The 13,016-nt window shown below is 44.9% G+C and overlaps 1 protein-coding gene and 1 pseudogene across 1 annotated transcript in view; both read left to right on the top strand.

Annotated features, from left to right (window-relative positions):
• The window catches only part of LOC126213518 (procollagen-lysine,2-oxoglutarate 5-dioxygenase), a 516,340-nt gene that overhangs the window by 118,001 nt on the left and 385,323 nt on the right, over positions 1–13,016 (top strand). The window lies entirely within an intron of this gene.
• On the top strand, positions 1,045–1,162 carry LOC126213987 (5S ribosomal RNA; annotated as a pseudogene).

The following is a 13,016-nucleotide window of genomic DNA, read 5'->3' as shown; positions in this document are numbered from 1 at the left end:
CCCCCCCTCCATCTTCCCCTGGCGCAGAACCGCCAAGTACCTTGGCGTAACCTTGGACTCTCGTCTTACGTGGAAACCCCACATAGACGAGGTCCACAGGAAGGTCTGCGCCAGAATGTCCATCCTATACCCAATCCTGAACTCAACCAGCTCTCTTCCCTGCCCAGTAGCAGTAAACGTGTACAAGGCCCTGATCCGGCCTGTAATGGAATATGCGTGCCCTGTCTGGGGATACGCGGCGAAGCAGCACCTGGACAAACTCCAGAGGCTCCAGAACCGCGTCCTCAGGAGGGCATTGCATTTACCCCTTGGATTCCCCATAGATGACCTGCACGCCGCAGCTGAAATCCCACTCCTGAGAGAGTGTTTCCAAGATCTGGCAAGGGCTTTCTATGAAGGTTCTTCCAGATCAGGAAACGCCCTCATCCACTCCCTAGGTCGGTATGACATGTCCCGCGACAAGCACAAGCGCCCCATGACGATTAAGTCGAAGAGAAAATCTCAACATCCAATCCCTTAATCTTGTTCCCTCCCATATAACACCAATCATCTCGCCTACCTCAGGCAAGTACCAGACACAGACAGAACAATCATCACATATCACATACACCAAAAAACTCTAGAAAAATCACACACACACGTTCACAGGGGAGTAAAATCCGAAAGGCTACAAACTCCCCCTCACTTTTCCCCAAAGAGGGGAAAGTAAAAGATGAGAGCAGCATCAGCGACCGAACCCAGTTCCCTCTGAGCAGCCATAGCGTACGGATCTCCGTGCCGGCACGTTCACAGGAGCTCAGTCCGTCAGTTCACCTGATGATGGCGACATGTATGATCGCTGAAATATTGTGCCCGTTGGACACTGTAGACCGGCAGTACACCCGTGGGTATTTTGATTGTCAAATACGCCGGGAGAAACTCAAGAATCACAATATGTGGATTGTACTGCAGGTACTATCTACAACTTGGAGAAGACTTCTTTTGAGATATTTAGCATTTGTTACGTGTGTGTCTCACTTTTATCATCACCGATGCGCAGAACAAGCCAACGGCCTTGCCGCAGTGGTAACACCGGTTCCCGTCAGATCACCGAAGTTAAGCGCTGTCGGGCTGGGCTAGCACTCGGATGGGTGACCGTCCGGCCTGCCGAGCGCTGTTGGCAAGTGGGCTGCACTCAGCCCTTGTGAGGCAAACTGAGGAGCTACTTGACTGAGAAGTAGCGGCTCCGGTCTCGTAAACTGACATACGGCCGGGAGAGCGGTGTGCTGACCACGTGACCCTCCATATCAGCATCCAGTGACGCCTGTGATCAGAGGATGACACGGCGGCCGGTCGGTACCGTTATGCCTTCATGGCCTGTTCGGGAGGAGATGTACAGAACAATGCACACCACTTGTGTGAAGTGGTTGGACTATACGGGGAACATGTAACCTCCGTGGCATTAATGCTACTAATTGAGAAAAAGTTATTATTGGTAACTTACATAATCAGTATTACAGTCTTACTAAATTGTAAAAATACTAATGATCTTTTGAAAACAATTTAGTTTCGTGACTGAAAGAGAACCGAATCATTTAGTTTTTACCCCTCAGGAAATTGCATTTACCCATCAGGGGGTAATTAACCGCATGTCGGAAACCACTATTCTAAATTAACCCAGCGTGGTAGCGTGATTTGACACAAGTTGTTGGTGGATCTTCTGGGGCAGCGTACAAAGGAAAGCTCTTATGAGAAGTAATCTTTTTGGGCAAGTTTAGCGTAATCGCTTTTCCTCCTCAGATCTAGCGGAGCAATATTAGCTAAGACTGGCGGCCACTGACTGGGAGTAGATCTGACAGTACCAGTGATAGCTCACGTGGCCTCATTGAGCTGTACACAAGTGTTCGTTGTGTGGGCACTATTTTCCCACACAGATGCGCAATATTCTCCAGCAGACTACACAAGAGAGAGTGTAGCAGATAGTAGAGTATTGCCTTACATGTTGTTGTTGTTGTTGTGGTCTTCAGTCCTGAGACTGGTTTGATGCAGCTCTCCATGCTACTCTATCCTGTGCAAGCTTCTTCATCTCCCAGTACAAAATGGTTCAAATCGCTCTGAGCACTATGGGACTCAACTGCTGAGGTCATTAGTCCCCTAGAACTTAGAACTAGTTAAACCTAACTAACCTAAGGACATCACAAACATCCATGCCCGAGGCAGGATTCGAACCTGCGACCGTAGCGGTCTTGCGGTTCCAGACTGCAGCGCCTTTAACCGCACGGCCACTTCGGCCGGCTTCTCCCAGTACCTACTGCAACCTACATCCTTCTGAATCTGCTTAGTGTACCCATCTGTTGGTCTCCCTCTACGATTTTTACCCTCCACGCTGCCCTCCAATACTGCTCTCCAGTACTGGATTGCCTTACATACTAGGGCTGAAACTTTCTGGCAGATTAAAACTGTGTGCCGGACCGAGACTCGAACTCGGGACCTTTGGCTATCGCGGGCAAGTGCTCTACCAACTGAGCTACCTGCCAGGTACTGGCAGAAGTGAAGCTGTGAGGACGGGGCGTGAGTCGTGTTTGGGTAACCAGGCGGTAGAGCACTTGACCGCGAAAGGCAAAGGTCCCGAGTTCGTATCTCGGTCCGGCACACAGTTTTAATCTGCCAGAAAGTTTCCTATCAGCGCACACTCCGCTGCAGAGTGAAACTCTCATTCTGGACACCAGGGCTGTTGGTAAAACATCGATATATCCATACATTTTCCAAAATATGTCGATATTTACTGGCGATATACGTATCACTAATATGTCGATATATGGATATCGAAATGGCAATATCTAGTTACGATATATTTATTCTACTTTATATTCTTTGCGCAATTTTCGGTAAATATTTGAAATTGTTCTTTTGAAATGGAAGTAGAGCATAATTTCTCTTTCACTGTGTGTAGGAATCTTACTACTTTTTGAGCTTTTGTCGTCCAGTCTTTCTCTTTGATTGTGTGAAGCACGTATATGTGGCACAAAAGAACAACTCCGATTGCACTGGCACTGGGGAGGGGGAGGGGAGGGTGTCGATATGAATAGAATAACAAGATTTGCGATGTGAAGAAGTAGCACTTCAAATGCGTATAAAGAAAAAAAAAAGAACAGTTTTAATGCAACTAGTGTTCTTCACATCGGTATTCTTCTAAAACAGTTGCTGAAACTGATGAACAAAATTCTAAATTACAACACTTACGCTGGTACGCTCTGTTGCTGTGTGTTTCCATTCCATGATTAATGTGATTTGAAGAGAAGTAATAAAATGAGCTCTAACATGGAAAGTAAGCGTTTCCGGACACATCTCCACATAACATATTTTCTTTCTTTGTGTGTGAGGAATGTTTCCTGAAAGTTTGGCCGTACCTTTTTGTAACACCCTGTAGAGGGTTACTGGTTATTATGAATATATGAAAACATGTAAATGCTAGGCAATTGTGGAATGTGAAAACTGGAATGATAGCGATTATATTTTGGGCAGGGGGAGGGGAGGGGTGACAAACTAAGAAAGTGTGGCCCCATCTCAGTCCAACCGATGCTCCCCTCCCTAGAACCCAACCGTAGATTAGTGCCTGTAAGGCGATACCGGCTCCAGAATGACCGTGTTTAAAATAGTCAAGGACTTTCAACTTTCACGTTGACAACATCACCACGTTACTTCCGTGCCAACGTGAAAAAAATGCAACTCATTCTTGTAGCGTCGCTTGGAAAAATGGACCTGAAGAAGGCAAGGGGTGACACTGCGAATCCGTTTGGTACAAGTGAGTAGCGACGCTGGTAGAAAGCGTGTCGTGGTTTTTCCTCGCCGGTGTTCCTGCTCCGTCGCTTGAGGCGCGTTTCCGGCGTGCCGGCTGACTAGCCGAGGCTGTGAGACCGCCCAGCTGCATCACGTACCTGCCTTTCCGTCACGCTGACTTCTTGCTCCGTCCGGTACGGGGACAGCCGTCGCTCGTCTGATTGGAAACGCTACCCGCAGCTATTATGCGGCCGATCGCTTTCTTTGCGGTCACACTTTCACGGGTCCCGTCCGGCCAGTGTACGGGCACGGCAGAGGTTCTTCATTAGCTGCTGGAATGCCTTCAACCTAAGGGGAGTACGCACGTCCTATACCTACACTGTTAAATTTGCAATCTTGATGACCCATTATCTCAGAACCTTTGATAGAGATCTGAAATTTTTAGGAAGTACACAACTGCGCCGGCCGCGGTGGTCTCGCGGTTCTAGGCGCGCAGTCCGGAACCGTGCGACTGCTACGGTCGCAGGTTCGAATCCTGCCTCGGGCATGGATGTGTGTGATGTCCTTAGGTTAGTTAGGTTTAAGTAGTTCTAAGTTCTAGGGGACTGATGACCACTGCAGTTGAGTCCCATAGTACTCAGAGCCATTTGAGCCACAACTGCCCGTTAGAATTGCTACACCAAGAACAAATGCACATGATAAACGGGTATTCATTGGACAAATATATTATACTAGAACTGACATGTGATTACATTTTCACGCAATTTGGGTACATAGATCCTGAGAAATCAGTACACAGAACAACCACCTCTCGCCGTAATAACGGCCTCGATACGCCTGGGCATTGAGTCAAACAGAGCTCGGATGGCGTGTGCAGGTACAGCTGCCCATGCAGCTTCAACACGATACCACAGTTCATTAAGAGTAGTGACTGGCGTATTGTGACGAGCCAGTTGCTCGGCCACCATTGACCACACGTTTTCAATTGGTGAGAGATCTGGACAATCTGCTGGCCAGGGCAGCAGTCGAACATTTTCTGTATCCAGAAAGGCCCGTACAGGACCTGCAACATGCGGTCGTGCATTATCCTGCTGAAATGTAGGGTTTCGCAGGGATCGAATGACGGGTAGAGCCACGGGTCGTTACACATCTGAAATGTAACGTCCACTGTTCAGAATGCCGTCGATGTGAACAAGAGGTGACCGAGACGTGTAACCAATGGCACCCCATCCCATCACGTCGGGTGATACGCCAGTATGGCGACGACGAATACACGCTTCCAATGTGCGTTCAGCGCGATGTCGCCAAACACTGATGCGACCATCGTGATGCAGTGAATTGAACCTGGATTCATCCGAAAAAATGACGTTTTGACATTCGTGCACCCAGGTTCGTCGTCGAGTACACCATCGCAGGCGCTCCTGTCTGATGCAGCCTCAAGGGTAACCGCAGCCACGGTCTCCGAGCTGATAGTCCGTGCTGCTGCAAACGTCGTCAAACTGTTCGTGTAGATGGTTGTTGTCTTGCAAACGTCCCCATCTGTTGACTCAGGGATCGAGACGTGGCTGTACGATGCACTACAGCCATGCGGATGAGATGCCTGTCATCTTTTATGGCCAGTAGTGTATAATTTCACTCCTTTTGTGATTTCTGAACCAGGATCAGAATACACAGACAAATAATCAGTTAGTTATGATTTTTCAAAAATTATGTTGAAATTTTTTTTAAAAATGTCAACTGTTCCTTCTCTATGTAAAAACTATTACAAGTAGAGATGTTTTGGTGGTGCAGCAGCAGTATGCTAAGAAGTAACATAGTGTAAAATTAGATATACGTACGAGAGGCGTTTGAAAAGTCCGTGCAAAGTCCGAGAGATGGCACCACCGGCGCGTATCGAGGTCATGTTTAGCTAGTAGCATCTTTGGAAAGAAGGCACACCAAGTTTCAGCTCTATTGGTCCATTTCTTTGCGTTTGGCCTTCGTGTGAATTAAGGAAGTCGAGTGATTGTCAAAAAATGGACGAAAAAGAATTTCGTGTGGTGATTAAACGTTACTTTATGAAAGGCAAAACGCCTCAGGAGACTAAAGAGAAGCTTGATAAACATTACGGTGACTCTGTACCTACGTTTAGAACAGTTTATAAGTGGTTTCAAATTTTTCGCAGTGGCCATATGGCCACAAGTGATGCTGAAATTTCTGGACGCCCTGTGGAGGTTACGACTCCATAAATCATTGATAAAATCCGTTATATGCTGGTGGATGACAGAAGAGTTAAGGTGCGTGAGATTGCTAGTGCTGTGGCCATCTCTAATGTACTGGTACATAATATTTTGCATAAACATTTGGACATGAGAAAGCTATCCGCAAGATGGGTTTCGCGATTGCTCACGCTTGACCACAAACGGAATCGTGTGAAGAGTTGCAAGGATGGTTTGCAGCTGTTCAAGAAGAATCGGCAGGGCTTTAAGCGTCGTTTCGTCATTTTGGATGAAATATGGATACATTACTATTCTCCTGAAACCAAACATCAATCTAAACAATGGATTACCAAGGGAGAATCTGCACCAAAAAAGGCGAAGAGCGACTGTCTTTTGGGATTTGTAAGGGATAATGCTCATAGACTATCTTGAAAAGGGTAAAACTATTATAGGTGCATATTACGCATCGGTATTGGACCATTTGAAAACCGAGCTGCGAGAAAAACGCCGGCGACTGGACCGCAAAAAAGTCCTTTTCCATCACGACGATGCACCAGCACACACCTCAGCAGTTGTGGTTAAAAAATTAATGGAAACAGGATTCCAACTCGTTTCACATCCCCCTCCTATTCTCCAGACTTGACTCCCTCGGACTACTATTTGTTCCCGAATTTGAAGAAATGGCTTGCGGCACAAAGATTTTATTCAAATGAGGAGGTGATTGCAGGATCTAATAGCTATTTTGCAGACTTGGACAATTCCTATTATTCGGAAGGGATCAACAAATTAGAACAGCGTTGGACGAAGTCTAAAAGGAGCCTATGTCGAAAAATGAAAAAGGTTTACCCAATCACGTTTTTATTTTTGCACGGACTTTTCAAACGCCCCTCGTATCTGTAATAGTTCCTGAGATAACGGGTCAAATATTTCAAAAAAAGGCATTTTCAGGAAGTCAAGCTTAAACGTTTCATTTGATATTACCGCACACATGGACCCATGCCAACTCCGAGAAACATCCAGGCCCATAATCAGCATTATCTGGACCGTGTACTTGATCATCCTGCAGACCTAAAAACTTCTTTCTTTTCCTGCCTCTTGCTTCTTTAGTAATTTCCTCTGCCGCACGCTGGGCTTCAATGAACCTAAATCGGCCGCACGCTGGGCTTCAATGAACCTAAATCGATCCATTCGCTGGAAGACTTGCAGTGTGTTGGCTCCTGGAGCGATACGATGTTGCTCTAGTACCCTAATTCTTCCTTTATTATGATCATTAATCATTATCATAGCGTCAAAAACACTCAAGCATAGAATTTTTATTGCTACAAAGACTTTTTTTTATGCGTGTCAAAATGACGTTATTAAAAAAATGGTTCAAATGGCTCTGAGCACTATTGGCCTTAACATCTGTGGTCATCAGTCCCCTAGAACTTAGAACTACTTAAACCTAACTAACCTAAGGACATCACACAACACCCAGTCATCACGAGGCTGACGTTATTAGATGACTCATTCGGGTTTTGCATTTGGCCATAGAGACATTTGAAAAGGAGGTCAGGATGTTCTATCGCGGTTTAATAGCTTCCATCACTGCGGATGGTATGCTATTTTTGTGCCTAAATTGTTCCTCTGTACCCGCTCCCTGACCTTTGCGGTACTTGCACCATGAATCAGCACCAGGTGGACAAAGACCATGTATAGGTGCATGATCAGTGGAAGATTTGTGGAAGAATGTAGCCCACACTGCTCGTTTCATCTCTTGTAGGTCATGTGTATCGTTCTTATTGTCATTCCATAATATTGCTGGAGTCAATCAATGTTTTTGTCTGTAAGTCTTCCTTTACCATTTACAGTCTCCACAAAATGCCTGGGCAATACGCCATTACTGTTTACACACTGCATCCAACCTTTTAACACGAACATTAACATGAATTCAAGGAATAAATGGCTGAAAACCACAGCATTCTAGACGGAATAGTTCTGGAGATACAGATACTCAAGGAAGTCAGTGCAGAATGACTGGATGTCTTTTTACATCTGCGCTATTAACTTTGAAATAATGAAACTATACTTTCAATCGGTATCAATGGACAAATGATGCATCAAATTATTCAGGAGAGATCAAGTATTATTGAGAAATTTGGAAATCTGTGGTAAGGTCTTATGGGGCCAAACTTCTGAGGTCATCGGTCCCTGAGCTTATAAACTAATTAATCCAACTTAAACTAACTTACGCTAAGGACGTCACACACACCCATGCTCGAGGGAGGACTCGAACCTCCGACGGGTGGAGCTGCGCGGCCGTGACAAGACTCCCCAGACCGCGCGGGTTTATGACATTTCACCCACTTGTATGCCATCAGTCTGTTCAATGTGTAGGGACAAACATTTTCTCTTTTCTAGCTTATCGCTTATTTTTCTTTTTGTTGGATTCCCATCTCTTTGCTTTTACCCAAAATACTTGAAAATACTTGAAATAATTTTCTGGATGTCATCCCGGCAGTTTGGAATGTGGAGCCTTCTCTGCATATGACACCCTAACGCGCGACTATTATTAAGAGATATAATGGGAAATGGGAAAATACCACTTTTTGAACAGTATCACCATAAGTACTCGTCTTAAGGCGCGGTTCTAACTGGTTCTCTGTGTACGTACGCGAGGGGTGGGTACCCAAAAAAAAAAGTCTGAATAACATTGCCGTGGGCGGAGCTAGTGTAGTACGCGTTTCTTCCGCCAGGCGTGTATAGCGCAACTCATTGCCATTTCAGTGCCGCCTGTCATACACTACTGGCCATTAAAATTGCCACACACAGAAGAAATGCAGATGCTATTCATTGGACAAATATATTATACTAGAACTGACATGTGATTTCATTTTCACGCAATTTGGGTGCATAGATCCTGAGAAATCAGTACTCACAACAACCACCTCTCGCCGTAATAACGGCCTCAATACGCCAGGGCATTGAGTCAAACAGAGCTCGGATGGCGTGTACAGGTACAGCTGCCCGTGCAGCTTCAACACGATACCACAGTTCATCAAGAGTAGTGACTGGGGTATTGTGACGAGCCAGTTGCTCGGCCACCATTGACCATACGTTATCAATTGGTGAGAAGTCCGGAGAATGTGCTGGCCAGTGCAGCAGTCGAACATTTTCTGTATCCAGAAAGGCTCGTACAGGACCTGCAACATGCGGTCGTGCATTATCCTGCTAAAATGTAGGGTTTCGCAGGGATCGAATGAAGGGTAGAGCCACAGGTCGTAACACATCTGAAATGTAACGTCCACTGTTCAAAGTGCCGTCAATGCGAATGGCGATGACGAATACACGCTTCCAATGTGCGTTCACCGCGATGTCGCCAAACACGGATGCGACCATCATGATGCTGTAAACAGAACCTGGATTCGTCCGAAACAATGACGTTTTGCCATTCGTGCACCCAGGTTCGTCATGGAGTACACCATCGCAGGCGCTCCTGTCTGTGATGCAAGGTCAAGGGTAACCGCAGCCGTGATCTCCGTGCTGCTGCAAACGTCGTCGAACTGTTCGTGCAGATGGTTGTTGTCTTACAAACGTCCCCACCTGTTGACTCCGGGATCGAGACGTGGCTGCACGATCCGTTATAGCCGTGCGGATAAGATGCCTGTCATCTCGACTGCTAGTGATACGAGGCCATTGGGATCCAGGACGGCGTTCCGTATTACCCTCCTGAACCCACCGATTCCATTTTCTGCTAACAGTCATTGGATCTCGACCAACGCGAGCAGCAATGTCGAGATACGATAAACCGCAATCGCGATAGGCTACAATCCGACCTTTATCAAAGTCGGAAACGTGATGGTACGCATTTCTCGTCCTTTCACGAGGCATCACAACAACGTTTCACCAGGCAACGCCGGTCAACTGCTGTTTGTGTATGAGAAATCGATTGGAAACTTTCCTCGTGTCAGCACGTTGTAGGTGTCATCACCGGTGCCAACCTTGTGTGAATGCTCTGAAAAGCTAATCCTTTGCATATCAGAGCATCATCTTCCTGTCGGTTAAATTTCGCGTCTGTAGCACGTCATCTTCGTGGTGTAGCAATTTTAATGCCCAGTAGTGTATTTACCAACACAGTTGAACTTCGACTCGACTCGCTACGAGAGATGAACATTGTCTGCTTTACTCAAACACAGCTAAACTTCGACTGCTCCCCTGCGCCCTTGCGCAGCTCAAAGGTGCGATATAGCTTACATCGCTTCTCGCTCACAATCGGTTCAGATACCAAAAATTCACATACCAAAATTATACATGACACCTATGAAGTATTACTAGAGGGTATTTACTCCATGAATCCTGCAGGCTTTCCATAAATCCGTAAGAGAACGACAGGGTGGTGATGTGGTCTTGCAAGGCATCCCAGATATGCTCAATAATGTTCAGCCCTGAGGAGTCTTGTGGCCCCTGGAGCCACTCTGTAGCAATTCTGGACGTATGGGGTGTCGCATTGTCCTGCTGGAATTGCCCAAGTCCGTCGGAATGGACATGTATGGATGCAGGTGATCAGACATGATGCTTACGTACGTGTCACCTGTCCGAGTCGTGTCTAGACGTATCAGGAGTTCCATATTACTCGAACCGCACATGACCCACAACACATTTCGTGGGCACTCACATTCCGTAGACGCTTTTTTACCCTGAACTTCGAAACAGTTACCAAAAACTACTTTAAGCAACACCAAAATTTACCAATTTGTCGGTGGAGGATCCTAACTCTCCGTTTGTTATGCGATATTCCCTGCTGGGAGATGACGTTCACCGAGTATTCGCCATACCCACACCCTGCCATCGGATCGCCACATTGTGTGCCGTGATTCGTCACTCCATTTTTCCACTGTTGAATCCTCCAATGTTTACGCTTCTTACATCAGGCGAGGCGTGATTTGGCATTGACCAGCGTGATGTGTAGCTTATGAGCAGCCGCTCGACCATGAAATCCAAGTTTTCTCATCTCCAGCCTGTCATAGTACTTGCAGTGGATCCTGATGCAGTTTGGAATTGCTGTGTGATGGTCTGGATAGATGTCTGCCTGTTACACATCACGACCCTCTTCAACTTTCGGCAGTCTCTTGTCAGTCATCAGACGAGGTCGGCCTGTGCCCTTTTTCTACTGTACGCGTCCCTTCACGTTCCCACCAGACCAGGGCTTCCCAACAAAATTATCTGGACGACCCCCTCATCGAGCATGATTGGTACCTTGTCATATCACAGTATCAAGTACCTAAAAAAGCCAAATTAAGAGTCTTTTTATACGTTTTTTATTTTTGGTACTTACGAAAAACATTGACATATTTATTATTCAAAAAATATTGAGCGGCCAAAACAAAAAATTTGTTATCATGCGAAATATATTTAATTTATTTCTTTATTCAAATAGCATCTTGCGGACTCCTCAGGCATAGCTCGGGGACGGCTGGGGGTCCGCGGACCACCTGTTGGGAACCACTGCACTAGGCTATCACATCGGAGTGGACCTAGGGATGTTTAGGAGAGTGGAACTCTCGCGTACAGGCGTATGACATAAGTGACACTCGATCACCTGACCACGTTCAAAGTCCGTGAGTTTCGCGAAGCGCCCCATTCTGCATTCTCACGACGTCTAATGACTACTGAGGTTGCTGATATGGAGTACCTGGCAGTAGATGCTCCTAATATGAGAAACGTATGATTTTGGAGGTGCCCAGATACTTTTGATCACATGGTGTATATGCAGTTAAACTTTAGCATGTGGCATAACGTTTTATTTTATTACTTTCTTACCATTCGCAAACACTTGACAGTTTCGACGTATAGCACTGATTGTACCTGCAAAATTACATCGCTATACGTTGTGTAACTGAGCATTTTCACGTAACACTCGTGAATTGTAAATTATTGCTCTTTATTTATTTATTTTGGTTTTGTTTTTGTGATTGCTCGCGTAGTAACGCATGTATGAAAAGAGTTACGTGAAATACTTTTATTAATGCTGTGCTTTGAAATTCTTTATCGTCATTACCTTTAAAAAAAAATTATATATATATATATATATATATATATATATATATATATATATATATTGAGATCTTATTGTTCTGTATCTGGCCTACACTTAAAGGAACGTTTTTCGTAACTGTAACTCATGCTAAAACTCAATATATCTTCCCTACTTTATAGCTATTGAAAATTGAAATTACTTTGTCATGAACACTGATGTTACAGTTCGTATGATCGTTCAACAACAAAAGTTTGCAGTGGATTTTGTTTCTCGGTAAAACACCATTCAATACCACGACTAGCACAAGAACATGAGACTCTTATTAAAATAATACGTTCTCACTATAAAGTTTGCCAGACCAGAACAGAGCACAGCAAGATTCTTATTAAATTTTGGAGGTACATTAACTTATTTGTACTGTGAATTATATACTAACAGCAGCCCGCGTCAACCTGCAACACATCATAAAATCTGCTGATCTTCACTGCAAGTCTGGAAGCTAAAAGAAATAATATTGGAAGTAGTTTGAATACGCCGCGGCAGCGGCTCTTTCGTTCGTCGCGCAGCTCAGCACCACAGATAATATTTATATATAACTGAAAAATGTCTCAACAGGATGGGATAATAGGCAAGCAAGCTTTAACAATTAATAATGCAAGTTTTCATTTAAACAACTCTATTAAAACATTTAAATATCTCAATGATAACAGACCTTTATGAATTCACACGTAATGGCGTACATCTCTTAGCCTCGACAAAAGAAAGCTACATTAGCGTTCGCCACTACAATACATGAGATCTTACTCGCACGACTCTCAGATTAAGAAGACAAAGATTTTAATCTTTGTTCAACATTTATTGTCTGTGGCGTTTTGATTATTCGCCGACGCAGATATTCTCAAATATAAATAATAAAAAAATACATAATTTTATACAATGACACAATATGATACATCTAATTTTCTAATTCCTACATAATATGTTGTTTTTCTACTAGACGTTACAGCATCTAGACATCATAAATTTGAGACGTGTGGAAAGCT

The sequence above is a fragment of the Schistocerca nitens genome, chromosome 11 (assembly GCF_023898315.1).
Source record: "Schistocerca nitens isolate TAMUIC-IGC-003100 chromosome 11, iqSchNite1.1, whole genome shotgun sequence".
Taxonomy (NCBI): domain Eukaryota; kingdom Metazoa; phylum Arthropoda; class Insecta; order Orthoptera; family Acrididae; genus Schistocerca; species Schistocerca nitens.
The sequence above is the reverse complement of the archived record's forward strand: the minus strand, read 5'-3'. Positions and strand labels throughout refer to the sequence as shown.